Below are 21231 nucleotides of genomic sequence, written 5' to 3'. Positions count from 1 at the left end.
TCTGCCTCGTCTCCGCACCTTTATACTCTTTCTCTGTCTCTGTCTCTCTCTTTTTCAAATAAATAAATAATTTTTTTTTAAAATTAAAAAAAAAAATAATCCATTCTTGAGAGAGAAGAAGTAGTGTACATTGAGCCCACAATTCTAAGGGAGGGGCTCAAGAAATGAGGAGACCACACCTTCAAGTCCCAGAGACATGGCACAGATCTGAGACTGAACTGGAATAACAGATTGCACATATTCACCGCCTAATTCTCCTCCACCCTCCACTGCCAAACTAAGTCTGTAATCACAAGTAACAGCAGAATACTAATGAGAGAGGGCTAGGAGAGAACAAGCCTGTATAGAAACTGATTCTGGGGCACAGAAGAAAGGAACGACCTAAAACTCAGAATTCAATAGAAAGTGATCTGGTAAACCTCACTCCACCTTAGACAAAAAATATCTCTTGAAAATTGGGATGCACTGTGTGTAACCATAGTAACAACAACCCTTAAACTTAGTCCATCTCTTATCCAGATTAACACTAACCCCCACACTGACAATCCAGCTAAATGAAAAGTGGGCTCATTTCCAGGTTTGAAACCTATTTACCTCCGTATCTACTGTTCTACACAATATGTCGAGATTTGAAGAAAATATTAAGGGACTTTTCAAAAGGAAAAAATATCACCAAAATCTCAAGAGAAAAAGCAATCATCAATACAGATTCAGATATGCCACAGAAGTTGGAGTTACCTGACAGGGAATTTAAAACAAAGAGGGTGAGGTACGATGTCAGCAATATGGTAGAACAGAAGTTCCCAGCATCCATCTTCTTACAGAAACAGCAATGTTAACAACTATCCAACGTGAAAATACCTTCACAAGAGCTAAGGAATCTAGGTAAGAGATTACAGAGCAAAAATAAGATAATTGAAGAAAGCAGGAAAAAGAGTTCCCATGTTACCAAGCTATTCTCCCCCAAGCCTGGGCAGTGTAGCACCAAAAGAGATACACTCTACATGGGAGAAGGAGATTGAAATGAGTACCCAGCCTTGTATGGATTCCAGCAACAGGCCTACTCCAGTGAACTCCAGGGCTAGACTAGACCTTGTGACTCCTGACTCCCAGGCTAGCCCTCAGGAACCCAAGCTCCAGGCCCACCCCAGCACCAGGCCCATCCCACAGCCACGGACTTTAGGCCCACTCCTACAGATGCAGGTTACAGGCCAGCACTCACAGACCCAGCCTCTAGGCTGGTCCTCCTGGTCCCCAGGTTCTGGTCTAACATCCATTGAGTCAGCCTCTTGGCTGGTCTCTATAAACACAGGCTTCAGGCCTGCCCCATTGCCAAGCCTATCCACAAGGACTCAAATACAAGGCCAGCCTACTGAGGACTCTTGCAGCAATCCACCAGTTGATTTACCCCGAATTTCTGGATGGGTTAACTAGGGAAGCACTTTCTCTGCCAAAACCAGTCAGTAGAGACTAGAAGAGATACCTGCTTCTTTAAATCAACACAACCTATGAGTATCACCAATATTACTAGAATTATGGCACCACCAAACAAACAAAAATACCAAAACTAACCTCCCAAAATAGGATCTATAAACTGCTTGACAAACAAAAACTATTTCCCAGCAATCTCTAAATTCCAATGCAGAGTGGTTATGGTGTTGAAGAGAAAGTACTGGAGTCAGGTACAAGGGACGTGTGGTTGGTGAAGAGAAACCCATGGTCTACCTAGAGAAAGCAGAGGATCATCAGAAGTCATGATTGAGTACTCCCATGTAAGCACTCAGGAGTGGAAGTTCAGGAGAATAGACAAAGACAAGCGATCTAAATGGGGCTATTTCTAGGCAGGACAGCTGTCTGGTTCTGTTGCACATCTGGCCTGCCACAGTGGGGAAATATGATTTAATGCTGCCTTGTAGATGGCAGAAGATATACTCACAATTTGAAAGTGTCTTGGTATAGGGTAGGGTCAGCAGAAAAACAAGGGCAAATTCAGGAAAATACTATTCCAATAGATTAGCTGAGTTCACCAAGGCAGTACATTTAATCCATTATTCCCAGGAAAATCTCAATCCAAATTGTGATGTCTTGGTAAGTTCTTGGTGAACTGGGTAATGAGGCCACCCTGGTGATCAATGAAGTCTCCTTCTGGTCATATATCCCTGGGGTGTTATCTCTGGTGTAGGAGTATAGTTATATCCAATGATAGATTCTTGGACCGGGGCAATGTTGTCTGGGGCAATGTCATTTCAAGTGATAAATTTATCTCTCTCAGGGGTGAGGTCCTCTGGAGTGTTGGCCAACCACTGGCCACCCAGGAAGCTAGTGACCCTCCCATGTGGCTATCCAGTTGGGGTGTTATCATAAGCTCGGGGTGGGTTAGCCTTATTATAATTCGAAGATTTCTTGGAAGGCTGAGCTCCCTACATGCTATCTGCTGCTAGTGGAACAAATTTTTACAGCTTCTTCTGGTGGTGAGGACACACTGAGCAAAGGAATAGGCAGTTGCCCTTTCACTCTCCAGGGAGCTACATGTATATTCCAGGTTAAGGGAGATCTTTTTAATGCTATTTATGCATTTCCAAGACTGACCCGTGAAGGTGATGGATAAATCATAGAAGCATGGGTATTATGTATGGGCAATCATAGGGCCAGTTACTTTGTAGGATATCTGATGTAAAGAAATTGCATCCAGATGGTCCATTGCTGTAAAGAAATTCAGTCCCTCTGCCTCCCAGACTCAGTGGCATGCTAGACTCAGCCCTTCCAACAGAGCTCTCCATCATTCCCCACTTCCCTACCTGTGATACAATTTCACTCTGTGTTAAGTACTAGCCAAATGGGGCTATTGAAATGAGACATTGTAGGCTTAATGGCTCCTGTCTCAAGCATATATATGCTTAATGACAAAGTATAGAACTTCAGTGCTCTGTTTAAATCAGTATTGGTACTGGGGGATGTCAGAGAGGGAAAACTCACTAGTGGCTTGATATCTGGCAGGGAGGCAAGAACTTGGGCTTGTTCTGTGTTGCAAGCTTATGCATCCATGCTTATATAACGGAGCAAGCATCAAGTGGGCCATCACAAGAGGAAGCCATTTGAAGTGAATGGTCCCATTAGTTATATCAGAGTGGGTCTGTACACTTTGTTTGTTTGTTTCACTGACGACTCCTTGTAGATTGAAGGACTTCTTTGAAAGAATTTAGCGGGGGGTTCCTGGAATGGCAGTGACTTGGCTTCTGGTGTCTAACAGGATCAAATTTTCAGTTTGATTTAAGCAAACTGGCTTCATCCCAGAAACAGCAAAGTCTTTCACCAGTGGGTCCCTATAAAAGCTCATGCTCCCAGTCCATTCACTCTGCCTTTACTTCCCTGGGGTCATGTACTTTTTCTATAATTTATGAATAATAAACCTCTATTTCAATTTCTCCCATGGTCTTCTTTTGAAATTTTGCTCACCATTTGGCACTTCCTGTTTCACTTAACAAATGTTAATTTAGCAAAATCGTAAGAGTGGCATATACCTTGATTAGATGAGCCACATTCTTTATCCTTCGTCCTGTGCTATATACCTGGAAAAGTGCCTGTGTTTCCGTGCTTCTATGTTCTGTAAGGCATGTAATAGGAGACCTAGACCAACTTCGTCATAAGCCATAGAGAAAATCTGCTAGTTTACAAATACAACAAAAATCATAACAGAAATAGATTTTTTAAAAAGCACCTTACTCTTTTGGGTCTTCTTCAAATATTTTTGCTTTTGTTTTGTTTTGTGTTGTTTTGTTTATCTCTTCCATCTCTACAACATTGGCAACATACAAACAAGAATGCTGAAGACTGGGATGCCTGGGTGGCTCAGTGGGTTGAGGCCTCTGCCTTCAGCTAAGGTCATGATCCCAGGGTCCTGGGATAGAGCCCCACGTCGGGCTCTCTGCTCAGCAGGGAGCTTGCTTCCTCCTCTCTCTGCCTGCCTCTCTGCCTACTTGTGATCCCTATCTGTCAAATAAATAAAATAAAATCTAAAAAAAAAAAAAAAAAAAGAAGAATGCTGGAGACCAGAGAAGTTATGTAACTTACATGAGGAAACCAAATAATATATTAGAGGCTGCTTCCTCCAACTTTACTTATCTCCATCATGTTTTTTTCCTTTCATTCATGGTTCCTAGACAATGTAATAATGATACTTTTAAAAAGGATGTTTTGGGGGATGCCTGCGTGGCACAGTTGGTTAAACATCTGCCTTCAGCTCAGGTCATGATCCCAGGTCCTGGAATCGAGTCCCACATTGGCCTCCCTGCTCAGCAAGAAGCCTTCATCTCCCTTTGCCTGCTGCTCCCCCTGCTTGTGCTCTTTCTCTCTCTGTGTCAAATAAATAAATAAAATCTTTAAAAAAAATGATGTTTGAGTTGGGACTAGGGAAAAATAAGTCAAGAAGCCTGTTTTTGTTTTAGGCTTTCAATAAGTGTATTTATGTAGGCGAATTTGTCTTTGGTGATCCACTGGTTCACTCTAAGGTGTTCAGTTTTGAAGAAAAACCCTAAAACAGTTAAATGACCTTGCCTGGGTCATCCCTTGTGCTTAGTTTTTTCTTTTTCTTTTTCTTTTTTTTGAATGTGGCATGGTTTTGAGGAATCTGAAGTTATCACATTATTTAATGACTTTCCATGAAGGACAAGATTAACATGGCACAAAGATGGCATTTTCTTAAAAATTATTATTATCATTATTATTATGACTATAATTTTCTGGGAAAACACAATTTTGGAAAGCTAAATTCAACTCTAGACAGCATCTTTGTAGTGGGGGGTGAAAAATCAAGAAATTTGCATTCAGACAGAACTTTGAATTTCAGCTCTGCCACTTACTACTTTTTTGACCTTAGGATTATTAAATATCTCCTATTGAAGAATGGCATTGTGGTACAATTTTAATAATTTACAACCTATTTCAATTCTTCTTACCCCTCTGAAGTAGTTTAACAAAGTAAGAAGTTTTAAACATCAGGCACTTAAAAAGGAAAAGATGACTATTAATCAGGGTAATAGACTCAAAAGAAAAAAAAAATAAAATGACCAAATTCTCTAGAGCTTTTTCATTATGACATTCCTATAGTCCCGGGTTTGATGTGTCCTACAGAGTAGAAGTATAGACCTAATCTTTTTGGGATGGGTAGCTCTTAAAAAAGGTGTTTGCTAATGATTGCTCCTAGATTGAATTTATCTGTTTAGATTTGCACCATTGGATTCATGATAAATATTACATCAAAAATCACATAAAATTATGTACAAAATTACTCATGTGCAACTGAAAATGTCTTTCACCATTTCCTAAATGTCTTTCTTAATATCTAAGGCAGGTACTCACAGACATAGCTTTAAGAAATGTTCTACCTTATCTTTCATGAGTCTCAGTTCCCTCATATCTAAGAAAGGAGACCCTCATATGTTCTTTCCAGAGATTGTGTGAGAAGAAATATTATGGAAGAAGTAAGGTTTTTTTTTTTTTTTAAAGATTTTATTTATTTATTTGACAGAGAGAGATCACAAGTAGATGGAGAGGCAGGCAGAGAGAGAGAGAGAGAGGGAAGCAGGCTCCCTGCTGAACAGAGAGCCCGATGCGGGCCTCGATCCCAGGACCCTGAGATCATGACCTGAGCCGAAGGCAGCGGCTTAACCCACTGAGCCACCCAGGCACCCAGAAGTAAGGTTTTTATACTCTTCTGGGCTTCTGCATAATTTGAATCATTATCCCTAGTGTGGTCTGAGGAATCCCATGTCTTAGCTTCTAGGGTTTTGCTAATATATATCCACATTTGGAAAGGGTTACTATACAGCAAACATGCGTGCTTCTATACATGAAGCTTCATTTTCCTAGATGATTTTATAATGATAAATATATGTGTGTAACTCCTCTTGGCGCTTCTTTAAATTCACTTGTAAATTCTTTTGTTTCTTTTTGTGAACCAACCATATACAAGATGAAGGAGTACTATAATTCACGGGTATATGCTGTTTTCTATTTCAAATTGCTTAAGAAAAATAATGTAATTTTTAACATTCTGTAGCAACTTTTATATCGTGTGCAATGACATGTCTAGTTAATGTTACACTGTAATAATGCAATGGATTTGCTAAAGACAGTGCTCGAATCCTTAAATAAATGTTTTGTGCTTACTTAAATTTCCTTTTAATATATCAGTGCATCCCTTAGGGCAAGTTGAGAGATTAGTGTCATTTAGTTTATAATTGTTGGTAACCTGGGATGGAAAAATACATAGCAACTTATATTACAGTAAACACAATATGACATAAGACACTGAAAATCTGATTTCAATGGATATTTGCATCATGTTTCATATGCAACTGTAAACACTTTGTATTTACTAATATCAGTTTGTAGTCATCACAAGTTCAGTTATATTTTAATATATTTACATGATTTTTGGTGGCCATGGAATGTATAACTAAAATAATGTACTGTTAAAAAAACAAACAGTATTCTCTGTGTGTATGTTTGTATATGTTTGTACACACATACATGTATCCTTTTGTAACTGCACAGGAATTGTCTGATAAATTTTTGATAAGTGCCCCTATATACATGGGATAATTGACTGTAATCTATGTTAAAAGTTGAGTATGAATTATAACTTTTTAACTAAATGGAAATATAATGACTTATAAAAGCAACCCCAGAGAGAACTGTTCAGATGGGAGGTTGCTATTTGGGAGGTGATCCTGGAAAGCATGGTAAGGAAATGGAGGATTGAGAAAAGAACAAAAAACTCTCCAGTAGTCTATGTTAAGAAAGTGATTATTGCTGTGGGCAACCGGGGCTCCACCTTACTGGAGACTGTGTATAATGCTGTACAATGTACTCAAAATCGTTCCACTGAGTGTTAAAGAAAATGGGACACTGATCCACCCACTCTAGAACCTAACTGGCTGAATGTTGCTTCTGGAGTATTAAATCCCTGCACTTTGATTGCATCTCCACTGGGTGAAATGGAAATACTCCTGCAGCTCGGGAATATTCCCAGGCTGATAGAGCCTGAAGGGGACTGAGGGAAGACATGAGACATTGATGGTACCTGCTCAAGAAATCACCTCTTGCACCACTTAGTTCCAGCTGCACCCCATATTAAATCAACAATACCCTTTCACTGATTCTACAAGTTGGTGCCTAATCATTATTTCTAATTAAAATAATTATCACAAAATTAGTAGGGAAAATGACATTCTTTGCTCAGAGTTAGTGTCCAGTTCAGATTTGGCAATTATCACTTCTCTTTGCTACTACTCATTCCAGATCATTATTACCATGTCTGCTTATTTGAGTTACCTATTTGCTAGGATTAACAATACCTTTTAGCTATAGAGTGTCTGAGACTTCTGGAAACCATGACCTTGCCATGCTGTGGCTGTTGCACCAGGCATGTAAGCACCAAGAAGTGTTCTAGTGAAACGTTTGAGTCACAGACATACTTTTTACTGCCTCCATTCTATAACAGTGGTACTGACTCTTAGTGATAACCAGGATTGATTACTCCTACCAGGGGCACAATTCCTTTCTTTTCCTACTGACTTCAGCATGAGGAGCCAAAATGTTCAGTTATCAGTCCTAGATCTAGATCCAGGTCCTTTGGAAACCTCCTCCTGTCACCTGGAGGAAGCATTGCATCACTAATTGCCTAGACTCCTAAAACTATGGAGACTAATTTTCAAAAGAAGCATACATTTCCAAATAAGTCAGTAGGGTTTTGGTGAGTATAACCAATTTTATTTTCACTGCCTGGTTCCTGAACCCAGACAGGAAGCCAATTAAGCACCAGATAAGACTATTAGTTTAATATAGACATTGCATTTTGGGCAACATTACTCTAATATTTCCAGATTCATCCTCAAAATGGAATTTTAACAGAGTCTTTAAAAGGCCATTCCAATGATTTATCATGAATGTAGCTTCTGAATGATATAAAATAGGAAAAATGAATCCTATGTTCCAGTGTGCATTTTTCTATGCCCTTCATGACAGTGTCAACCACTTGGTCTGAGGTGTTATTCTACAGGAGCCCATTTTAGTTAATAAGACATCATTTAATCTTTCTAAAAGAGGTGCTAGCAGAGCAAATGTCAAAGAAAAAGAAATCCATAACTAAATATATACTAATTCCAGTTGAGACAAATCATTAACATCTCAAGTTGAAAGTGGTCTTACAGAATCACTTTTCATCATGTGCCTATTTGATCTCTTCAAGGGATGCTATGATAGTGGGGGTTCAGCATTGGTCTGTGCTGCAGGTGAGTCAGACTCAAGAGCACCAATAGTAGCTAGATCATCTCTGATAAGAGAGAGACAAAGCTGTGAAGCCTATGCATATTCTCCATCTCTGCCATTATGACTGCTTCATTCATGGGCCCATCATGCAAACACTGAAGTGACTAAAGACTGACTTTCACTGGAAAAGTAATTTTGTGCATCTGATGATTATGGGCCTCCCATGTGATGGTTGCCAGGGGGTATTCAGAGGAGACTCAACACTCTTCATACTTTGTCCCCTGCACCCTTGGTCTATCTACATGTCATTTCCTCTATCCATTTTGTTTCTGATTTTTACATTTTTTTTTCTATTTAAGGTTTTGATGATTGAGCCAAACTAGTAACCTCTTCTCCCTCCAAAAATAGATAATGTTCAAACATATGCTCACTGAAAATATATTAGCCTTTATCACTACCTCTCAGAACAACCACTGGTTGGAGCTATATGGCGTAGTGATTCTTTTTCATCCTACAGCAAAATGTTGATATGACCCTTCTAGGATTCTTTTCCTTCCCTAACAGCAGGCCATAAAGAATGGTCTGTGAAGTCATAAGTATATGTTGAAAGAGATGCATCAGTGCAACAAATGCAGTCCCTTTTATTGTCCTGGATTCTTAAAATTCATAGTTTTCTAATTCACCTGATAAATCAACTAGAACAATAATCCTAAGGAGCTACATGTTTCCAAAATGCTTAAAGTTATACTAAGGAAAAAGCCACTTCCTTGGTAGTAGATGTTCTTTATTTTTAGAGAATAGGTTCCTGAATATCCCAGGCAATCAAACCAATGGCAGAATGCTGAACCTAGTGCTGGGCAAGGCAGTAAATCTTTACTGCTGAAAATTCCAGCTGAATGTTAATAGCTTTTGCTTTTATTTACTGATGGGAAATGAAAATTGCATTGTCACTATGGATAGGCACATGCCAAGATTCAGAGGCTGTGTTGATCTCTTCTGGTAAAGACAGAACATCTGAGATAGAGTTTGCAATTGGGATTAACAGTTGACTAGTTTTATAGCAGTCCACCACCATCTTCCATGGCCTATAAAAGAAAACGTAAGGTTTTTGGAAGATCCATTTCTGTGAATAAAATGGGTTGTTGATAGAGACATTCTTTATGCATCCTTTAAGTGTTTGAGATTGGTAAACGGCATTGCTTCTGATCTAGTATTATGCACTGAGGAAAGAGACCAATGGTTTTGTCTGAGCATCATGGTTATTACTCCACAGACAGTGAACAAATGTGACGATTTTCTACAGCTCACAAGGACACAATCTCGCATAATTATGTAAACCATACAGTTTTCTTATAGGAATACCATTATCTTGCCCCTAGAAGCACCTTGCTTTATCAACTACTACCCATACCCAGCCACCACACAGCTGGAGAAATAAAGTTTTAACAGTGATTAGAGACCTACATTCACCCCTTCTCCCATTATATTCCTCTTCATAAGTCATAAAGTATAGCACAAATGACTTCTAGTATCTGTTGACTATCCGCTTTGTTAGAAGTCTCCTTTTTTCTTAAGTAGAGTTTTACAATATTTTTTGACATCTAATAGTAAATATCCTCTCACCTTGTTCTTCATGTGTGTAGTTTATTCTTGGGTATCTGTTATTCTGTATAATGGCCAGTGACCATTTCAATTTCCCACAAAAATTATTACAATATTAATTGGGATGCATGAAATCTGTAGGAAAAATTAGAGGGAATTATATAGACAATATTCAGTCCCCCAATGTGTGAATATGTATATTTGCATGTACTTATGTGTGTGTGTGTGTACACCATGCATAGTCTTTATTAATTTATTAATTAACTAATAAAAACATCAATTGTGTTATATTTTATCTTTGTTTCATAATGCAATTTATTTAAAAATTATAAAACTGTAATTATATCATTAAAATATTAATACCATGACATTATAGTTAATATAATTGCATGAAATAAATATATATGGTATTACTATAACTTTTTTTAAGATATTCTTTTTTTTAAGATTTTATTTATTTATTTGACAGATAGAGACTGCAAGAGCCAGAACACAAGCAGGGGGAGTAGGAGAGGGAGAAGCAGGCTTCCCGCTGAGCAGGGAGCCCAATGCGGGGCTCAATCCCAGGACCCCGGGATCATGGCCTGAGCCAAAGGCAGGTGCTTACTGACTGAGCCATCCAGGTGCCCCTTACTATAACATTTTAAATAAATGTGAACAATCTATTTAAAAATCATGTGATAGATCCATTTGTGTGGGGTTATTTTTATAAGTATAAATGCTAATTTAAAAATTTATACAGTCGGAATAATTTTTCTGGTGAATAAAAATACAATAGACTTGCATAACATTTAGTTATGAAATTACTAAATTTCTTCAGTTTCTAATGATTTATTTATCTAATATTTATTTGTGTTTTTTATACATTTCTTAACATATGATGATTTAATATACAATTAATTTATTCACTTGAGGAAAAGTCGTCACATTGAACACTCTAGACTTATTCCTGATTTTAAAGAAAACATTTTTTAACATTTCTTATGTTAATTCAATTTTGCATTACTGGGATAAACCCACTCTTCCACTGAAAATATAACATCTTAAAATATATATCTATATAAACAACATCTTAAATGCATTTTTCCCACTGCCATATTTGTAAACAGAAAGTGGCACTGTGAATGGTGACATATGAGGATAATTTTTTTGAAGATTTTATTTATATATTTGAGAGAGAGAATGAGAGAGAGCATGAGAGCAGAGAAGGTCAGAAGGAGAAGTAGACTCCCCATGGAGTTGGGAGGCAGATGTGGGACTTGATCCCAGGACTCCGAGATCATGACCTGAGCTGAAGACAGTTGCTTAACCAACTGAGTCACCCAGGCACCCCTGAGGATAATTTTTTAAATGTTAATTTTATTCATGGGATTGGCAGTATTTACTGTTCTATGTCTTTCTCTGATAACTAGAAAGATGTTGGAATACTTATAAAAGAAGTTTTTTCCTTCTGTAGGTTCTTCTAGTGGTTCTCTTCATGTAATTATCCTTCAGCTTATGTTTATTTACTAATTAAATAAATATATTATGACAATAAAGGCAGGTGAGCTAGAATGAGAGTTTCTTTTTTTTTAATTTGGCTAATGGGTTTTTTTTTTCTGGAAATTAAAAAAACATTCTTCCTACGGTGTTTCTGTTATTTTAAAGTATATCATTATTTTCCCCAGCTTCACTGAAGTATCATTGACAATTTAAAAATTGTATATATTTAAGGTGTAGAACTGCATTGATTTGATATACATAGGCTTTGTGGAATAAACACAACATACGCATTATCTCACAGTTACCATTTCTTTCTTCCTTTCCTTCTTTCCTTTCCTTCCTCTTTCTTTCTTTCTTTCTTTCTTTCTTTCTTTCTTTCTTTCTTTCTTTCTTTCTTTCTTTCTTTTTCTCTGTGTGTGGTGAGAACACTTAATATCTACTCTCTACCACACTTTAAGTATATAATACAGTATTGCTACCTATAGTCACAATTTTGTATATTTGATCTCAACATTTTAGGTGTCTTTTATAATTGAAAATTTGTACTCCTTGATGAAAATCTTCCCACACCCACCTCTTCCCAGCTCCTGGTGACTACCAATGGACTCTCTGCTTCTGAGTTTAACTGTTTTAGATTTCACATATCGAAGAGATCATGTAGTATTTGGTATGCAATGGCATGCCTTTTTGTGTGCATCCTTAGTAAACAAGGTGCTTAAATTCCTTTAACGATAGTATTTATTAAGATATAAGATATTTGTAAAAATCTATATAATAATTAATGTGTGTCTATGTATGTATTTATTTTATACCTGGTCAAAATAAATGCATAGCTTTCTAAATATAAGCATACATTTATACAAAAGCATATTATATTCATATCTATCTATATAATTAGCCATATAATGAATGCACTTACATCACTTTAAAAAGTGTTCTCCCCCCTGGGGATAAAAATATATGTTTATAAAAAATAAAACTAAAAAAAAAAAAAAAGAAAAAAAGAATTACCCGGGGAATTCAATTAAAAAAAAAAAAAAAGTGTTCTCCCATGAACAGAAGAGAACATTCAGCACAGTATCAATTAGGTATCATATTATCTTTTAAAATTGAGGTTAATCATTTGTGACAAGACATATGATGCTCAACAAATGTTTATAGAATGAAGCAATTAATATTATACATGCATAAAAGTGGTTTTTTAATTTTTTTAAATTTTTTTTAAAGATTTTTTATTTATTTATTTGACAGAGAGAGATCACAAGCAGGCAGAGAGGCAGGCAGAGAGAGAGAGGAGGAAGCAGGCTCCCTGCGGAGCAGAGAGCCCGATGTGGGGCTCGATCCCAGGACCCTGGGATTATGACCTGAGCCGAAGGCAGAGGCTTTAACCTACTGAGCCACCCAGGTGCCCCCATAAAAGTGTTTTTTTTTTTTTTTTGCCACTTGGTAGAATATAATTGTTAGAAACTTAAAAATAAACTGTATATTTAATACTATTATAAATTTAGATATTTTCAATTTTATGATTTAGATTGTATGTTACTAAATATTTTTCATGATGACAATACTTTGCTGAGGTATAATTTTCATGTGATAACATTTTAAAAATCACTGATGTAATTGTCAAGCTAATTTCAATAAATAACACTTGCATTGTAAATGAAATATGAAATTTCATATATGTAGTACACAGAAGATGGAATAGGTTATGCAGAAAAACCTATGGAGTCTACAAAAATACTGGCATTCATGTATAACTTTAACAAAGCCAGAAACTAGTTAAATAAACAAAACTATGTTTTTATATTCTAGCTATAAATAATTCGAAAATAAAATTACAAAACAATTCCATTCAAAATAGCATAAAGCTATTTGGACACCTATGCAGAAAAGAGTCAGTTATGGTATATTGTGGAATATTAGAGTCTGATCAGTTTAAGGAGGATTTCTCACTGTGGAGAGAAAGAACCCAAGTAGGATATGAAGAATATCTATATGGTATGGGATAGATTGTAGAGAAATAGGGCCAAATATATACCATCAAAATCACTGGCAACCCAATGCAAAACATAACATTTAACCCCCCTCTCAATTGAAACACACAAAAAATTGAAGCAGATTATAGATATAAAACAAAAACAATAAACCACAAGTTTTCTAAAGAAAATATGAATGCCTTTGCAACTTTGGGTAAGACAAAATTTTCATGAATGTAACAACAAACTATAAATCACCAAGAAAAGAAATTATATATAGGGCTGCATTGAAATTAAATATTTTTATTAAAATATACAATATAGGTAATGAATAAGAAAGCCACAGATTATGAAGAAATATATTTCCACTACATATATCAGACAAATGAATTTATATGGAATTCTACAATTGAAAAGCAGGGAAACCAACAAAATAAGCAACACACATCACACAACAGCATACAGAAGAATGGCCAAAACACACATGAAAATATGGTCTACATAATTAAGCTTAAGGGAAATGCAAATTAAAACCATATTTCACAACTACTGGGATGGTTAAAAGCAACATGGCTGAGAATATCAAGGGTAAAAAGCACTGAAATATTCACATATTGCTAGTGAGAATATAGAATAGAGAGATCAGTTGATGAACTGTTTGGCAGCTTTTTGCAAAACTTAATGTGTGTCTACTCTATGACACATGTGATAAGTACACGTTGTACTTATCCAAGAGACATGGGAACAAATATTCATACCTAAAAACACTCGTTCAACAATGTTTATAGCTGTCTTATTTGTAATTAACTAAAACTTAAAAATGAACCAAATGTCCAAAATATAAGAATAGATAAACAATGTGATATAATTGTACAATGCTGTACCACTCAGTGATGACATTGAAGGAACTTAACTTCTGATACACAGAATAATGCATGGAATAATCTCAAAAATATTATACTGAGTGAAAAAAGCCAAAAATCAAAGAATAGAAACCACATAGTTTCATTTATTAAAATTTCAAGAGCATAAAAATATAATCTCTGGAAAAAAAGAAATCAGAATAGTGTTTAGGGCTTTGGTGCTTACTAAACAGACATGGTCCTGAGTGAAATAACAAGGTACAGGAGGAGGCCACTGGGAAGAAGTAACTGTCAGTTGACCTGTGAGCTGCATTTCAGCAACTGGAACTTGCTCATTGACGAAGTTTTAGAATATAAGTGAGGTTTGGTGGAGTGAGGTCCGGAACCGATGACCAAGAAAGAATTCTTGAGATGTCTTTGGTGCAAAATGGTGGTTTATTAAAGCATGGGGACAGGACCTGTGGGCAGAAAGCTGCTGTCCCCGGGTTGTGAGAAGTGGCCCATTATATACTTGTAAGTTGGGAGGAGGTTAGGAAAAAGGTTATTCATTACTGGTAATAAAACCTTTGTCGTGAGACCCTTTAGATGTATATCAGTGGGCCATATGCTTGGGAATGATTGTCCACACATATCTTGGAGGGTTTAGAGATAAAGTTTTTAAAGGAATTGTTAAAGTAGACTTATAGGATACTGGTTGGGGGTAGGGGTTGGTCAGGCTACAAATGCCCTTTGCCCTTAGCAAAGCCTTAAAGGTGGAGAGTCCCTAGAGTAATGTCACTCTGTCTGCTTCAAGGGCTTGTCAGTGGGTAAGGAGATTTAATAACTTTTCTTCTGCCTCTGTTTTCCACATCATTATCCTCTTCCCTGTCCTTGGAATGTGGCGTGTGCTTGCCTTTCCTGCTTCCAGAGTTTGGTCCAAGGACATAGTCTTGAGATAGGGATGTGGTACTGATGAAGTTTTAGAATGTTAAGTGAGGTTCAGTGGGGTGGAGTCCAGAGCCGATGACCAAGAAATAATTCTTGAGACATCTTTGGTGCAAAATGGTGATTTATTAAAGCATGGGGACAGGACCCATGGGCAGAAAGAGCTGCTGCCCTGGGGTTAGGAGGGGGGTTGTGAGGGGTAGTAGGTTATGTACCCTGGGGGTAGGGAGAGGAAAAGGGAGATTTCAATAGAACTTTCATATGCTAAAGAGGACCTATAAGATACCAGAGGCCTTGAGGCCTTGCCATTGTCAAGGTCATTTTTCCCTCTAGCAAGGGTTCCTAGACAAGGTATAGTCCTAGTTCCTAGCAAGGTATTAACATTAAGATAGATGGGGGATTCCTAAAGAATGGTACATATGTCCCACCCAAGGAGTGGGGGTGGGGGAAGGTTGCAGGGTTTCAGTTTTGCTTTGTCCTCAGCCAACCTTCTGTTCCCTCATCATTCCCCCCTGCACAATTTTGACCCTTAAACCTTTAAGATTGTTGAAGGTGGAAGGTCTCATCTTCTGTAACATCTTCCTGCTGAACAGGGGTATAGAGTTGTCCCTACCTACTCAGGTCAACGCTGGTCAGTTGGGGAATGTGTAGGGAAATTATGAAAGACAGAGGCAGCTGAATCCAGGGGAGACTGCTCAGGTTACCTTCCCAAGTGGAAAGGATCATCTGTGGAAGTTATGGTAGTGAAGGAGTCAACGCCACATGAGTGAGGAGACATGGCAGAAAACAGCAAAACATGATTAGTGTAACAAAAAGAAAATGAAACTCAAATAAGTTTTTTTTGATAGTTGACAAAAAACCCTTTTCCAGTCCAGAAGTTTAATCAATCATTAAAAGAGAGAGGGGGGCACCTGGGTGGCTCAGTGGGTTAAGCCTCTGCCTTTGACTCAGGTCATGATCTCAGGGTCCTGGGATCGAGCCCCACATCAGGCTCTCTGCTCAGCAGGGAGCCTGCTCTCCCCCCCCCCCCCCCGCCCCACCTGCCTCTCTGCCTACTTGTGATCTCTGTCTGTCAAATAAATAAAATCTTAAAAAACAAAGAGAGAGAGAGAAACCATTTAAAGTGCTAATTTGATATGTCAGCACCCAAGAAATTTTTTGTGATAATCTGGAACATAAACATAGTATTTTGTTTTTGTGATAGCACAACTTCCACCTTGTGGAGCGGTTAAAACATCCAATGCCGCTCTATTTTGTAAAGCTGCTTTACACATTTGTATTACCATAGCAATTTAATAGAGAAATGCTACTTTGAGGGTCATTTAGGGATGACCATGTACTTAGTAAGAGCTTTCATGTGCCAAACATCCTCCAGTTCCAAAGGGAGAACAAAAGTGGATGTTAGCTGGTCATACCAATGAGACAGAATGAGTTCACCAGTGTTAGGTTTTGGAAGGTTGGCCAGGTTGGTAATGGTTTTAATAATGCATCTGTGGTTCCAGGAAAAACCCAGAGTACAGTGGTGGCCTATCTGGCCTGGGAGAAGCCATGAGTACAAGTTAGAGCCATATAACCATTGGCTCCCATTAGGAGACAGTCCTCCAATTCTGGGTTTCTATAACTGCAGTCAAGGTCAATAGAGTTTTGGAGGGCCATCTTTTAATGTGTAATATAAGGCAGTCCATTGTTACTTTGTAGGGACCAAGGGAGTCCAAACCTAGGGACAATTTTCCTTCATGAAGTTTTCATCACCTCCATGGCCTTTTTGTCCAAATCAGCTGCCTGGTGTAAACCCTGTATTACTTTAATTTGTTCCTAAGGTCATATCCTTTGACATCCTTTGAAGTGAATTAGCTATCTCCTTAGGTAGATGTACACCCTTAAGAGTAATAATTTTAGGCTTGTATTTGACTGTGGAGTTATGGCTTGATAATATTCCCCTTTTCTTCCAAATTGCTCCATGGTCATGTAGGTCTAGGAAAGCATATTTCAACTCCATATTAATATTAATTTTGAAGGCTTTGGCAATATGGCATACCCAGCTTTTCTTATTCTTTTTATGAAAACTATTGTCGTCAGTAAACCAACTGTCATTTGTATTTTTAATGGAGCAACTTAAATCTGGCCAACTAGAGTAAGCAAAATCAATAACCTCTGAACAGTTTTGCTCTATAGAGAAAGAAGTACAATGGTGAGGTTCAAGCATATGGGTAACTAGGTTTAAAGTGTGACAAGTTTTGGGTCACCTGGGTGGCTCCATGCGTTAAAGCCTCTGCCTTTGGCTCAGGTCATGATCTCAGGGTCCTGGGATTGTCTCCAATCAGGCTCTCTGCTCCACAGGGAGCCTGCTTCCCCCTCTCTTTCTCTGCTTGCCTCTCTGGAAATTTTGAAAATTTGAGGTGACCAAGGAAACCCAAATGGCACATGGAGAGATGGGAGAACACAGCTTTATTAATGCCAGTGGGTGAAGTGGAATCATTCCCCCAAAACTGAGCACCCAACAGGGTTAGGAGTGAGTTGTTATGGTTACAGGCAATGGGGGATGGTAGCCAGGTGTTTTCAAGGTCTGAAGACCTGACACTTTCCCAGTTCCCCAAGGCCAAATGGCCCTTTCCTGTGGAAGTATAATCTATGTGGTGGTATCTCAGGAGAGTGATAAAGGACCTCAGGGGCTGTTTCTCTTTCTTTTCTTATTCAAACAGGACCAGACATCTGGTCTTTTTCTTCTGTCTCAGCAGGAGCAATGACTTATTATCTTAGTCAAATGGGATGGCTATTTAGTCTTTTCTTGGCCTTAGCAAGAGCAAAGGGGAGCCAGAGACTGAAAGGGGCTGGAGCTTGAGTCTCTATACACCTCACTTGTTATCTCTGTCAAATAAACAAATAAAATCTTTAAAATAAATAAATAAATAAATAAATAAATAAATAAATAAAGTTTGACAAGTTTTAAGTGTTATTTCTGGCATATCAGTAAATGTAGCCTGGTATTTAATAAAACTTGGCCTCCATGGTTTCTAAGACATCTAGATCTGGTGTTAAGTCTTTACAGTCAGGGACTGTCCCATACTGAGATTTGAGGCCCCTTTTATCAAGAACACTGTTGTATGCTTAGCTAAAGCCTTTGTTTGCAATTGTACCTCAATAGAAGTGGCTTCTAGGATAAATATGACTAAGAGATGAAACCATTAAGAAGGCTTTATCCTAATTACAAAGGATCAATGGCAAGTAGGAGTAAACGTGTCAAGAGATAAAGGGAGTCCCACATGCATCATCCAATCCAATAATAAAGAAAGTGGGGTCATCCATTATCTCCAGAAGTCCAGTTAGCCCTGTTGGGTAGGGTATGCTTCTGGCTTTTAGGCAATTTCATTATTCCAGCCACACAGAATTGGTCAAGGTGATAGTTAAGTTATACAATTGTTGAGGAATCAATCCCATTTCCCAGTTGTTTAATCATGTGCCATGGGGTCCTGTTATTATCGCCACAGAATAAAAAGCAAGAAGATTGTCTAAATGAGCTATTGTGCAACTTCTCTGAAGTTTACCTCAAGTTGTCTAGCTTAGGTAAACAACAAACATTTAAAGATATTCAAATCTAGAACTTAACATCCACAAATGTGTTATTGAAACATAATTTTTCTCTCTAAAATATCCCTCATTTCTAGAGATAGCCAAATTAGGACTAATTTATTTAAAAAACAAGTGCAGTTTAAACAGATTTGGCCTAATTTTTTACATAATATCAGCAGGAACAGTGAGTGATCATATAGATCTTTCAGAATCTGCTTTGCTGGAACTTTATAAGGAATCTCTAGGTTGAAGTTTTAAGAGCCTCTGTAGACCAGAAGCCAAGCCAAGTATTTGCCATCAGACATGCTTGCAATACCTGTAGATTTGAGTAGATTGCTCTTCCCGAGGTTCCCAATGTATCCTGAGGTTCCTGCACCTGCCAGGAAGTGACATTCTTTACTCAACCTGGTGAGGCTTCTGGGAACTCTTTAAGCAAGGTATCAGGCCAAGAGTTCAAAGGGGATTTATGGCTCCAGGTTTCATAAAGTCAACCTTAGTTCCTTAAAGCTGTCTGGTCATATCTGAGTCTATGCATTTCTTTCTCAAATATGACATTCCAGTCAAAGCCTCAGTAAAATAACCAATGTTTCCAATAGTGTCCTAATACAAGGAGAACAGATTCTTATTGAACTTATCCAAATGACTGATTGCCATGGAAGAATACTTACTGAGACCTTTTGAGTTTCAGAGGGTTTAGATAGAGAGAAAAGCTGAATGCTTTGATTTGTTTATAAATGAATATTTTCACATTTCTGTAAGTCACAGATAGCTTAAGAAAAAGTTTCCTTAGTGTGGAAGAGCAAACATTAGAGAACCAGCAATGTTTAAAATGAGACACAACACTATAATATTTTAGTTCATTTAGTCCTATGTTACTAATTCTGGTTTAGTTTGAATGCAGCTTTAGTTAGTTCTGGAAAGTCTTACCCATTTCAGTTTTAGGATTTTCAATATATTGAATACCTGTATTTGTCCCCAAAGCCCTTTATATGAATCTCCTTTAAGGTGGAACTCATTTTATAAGAGAGTTAGAACAATTATAAATGACAAAAAAAAAAAAAAAACTCAGAAATGGACATTGTTAATGATCTGATTCATAGTGAGAGTTCATTATGATAATGTAGACAAGGAAACTCAGTTATCCTGCGACCCATTGACACGTAATACTTCAATAATTACAATATCAAGTGATGATCTTATCAAAACATTAGAACTTTAGGAAATGCATAGAATCTATAGAATAGTTATAGCATTTACCCATATGTAACCAAAGGTTTATCATTTGTTTAGCAGTACTTCCTGAGTACTTAGCGTACTTAGTACTAAGTACTACAAGTACTAAGTACTTGGTACTTAGCATACCAAGGAAAAGCATAAATGAGTTAAAGAGATTTCATTTACAATTTAAATCTTGTCAACGCTTGTTAAAATCTTAGAAAGTCTTAAAGCACATGCCTAAATATAATTAGGGATGTTAAAGACCTGATATAGGCAAAATGTGGAAAATGGTTTCTCTGGACAGGCTAAGAAGAAACAACTATTTACATTTTCTTCTTAACAGAAGATCAATTAATTTAAGAAAACTTTGTATTTTTGAACAGAAAGAATTTCAATCTTATACTAGTGCACTTTAAAACTCATTTGTTTTCATCTTAGTCTGTCCTGCCCACGCCTAAAATTCCTTTTCAACGTTTTTTTTTCCCATCATAAACCTTCTACAACTTTTCTTTGCATTCAGGTTTTGTCCCAATCCTTTTCTTTCCAAACAGCCATCTGATTTAGGACAAAGTTACCTTCTTTTACCTTCAACAAAATGCATTCCCATTCATTATCTTTTTTACATATCTCCTACTTTTCCACCTACAGAGTTGTTTCCCTTATTTCCATTAGTCTTACAGTTAGAATTTTGTACTCTTAGGAACACCTTAGTCTCTAGTCAGTTAAGTATTAACCAATTGTGAACTGTTACAACAGAATTCTTTATATGGCAAATTTATGAATCAGTTAAGCACAAAACATGTTTACCAACAGATTTAAATATTCTTTTTTTCTTTACAGTAAGTCAAAAGCACAAACCCATGTCTAGTAATTAATGACTTAGCATTTTATCCTATTTGAAAGACCTAGATGTCCAACGAATTTAATTCCATTTGTCATCCAAGCAAATCTTTAAACTTTTTTATTTTAAACAGGTTACCAAAGACTCTGAAAGCTATCTCAGCAATTACCCACGAAAACTCTTGAGACAGACAATGACTCACCAGTTTAGTCATTTTTTTGCTAACAACCCAACAGAGGTAACACAAAGTTAGTTGACCTTCAGTAAACCTTGAAAAATAAGTTTCACATTTACTGCTGTAACTTCAAAGACATGTCTATCTTAATTAAAACCAACAGACTTAACTTAGTTTACATACTGATTTATGTTCCACCTTGGCCCACCCCATTTTCAGTGTTTACCTGAGACACGGGTGGGGAAATCTGGAGTGGGGTTGTGAGGTCCAGGGGGTGCTCTTCTTGCTCCTTGATAGTGAAGAGAGAAG

Source organism: Lutra lutra, chromosome 6, assembly GCF_902655055.1.
Source record: "Lutra lutra chromosome 6, mLutLut1.2, whole genome shotgun sequence".
NCBI lineage: Eukaryota > Metazoa > Chordata > Mammalia > Carnivora > Mustelidae > Lutra > Lutra lutra.
This window is presented reverse-complemented; position numbering follows the sequence as displayed.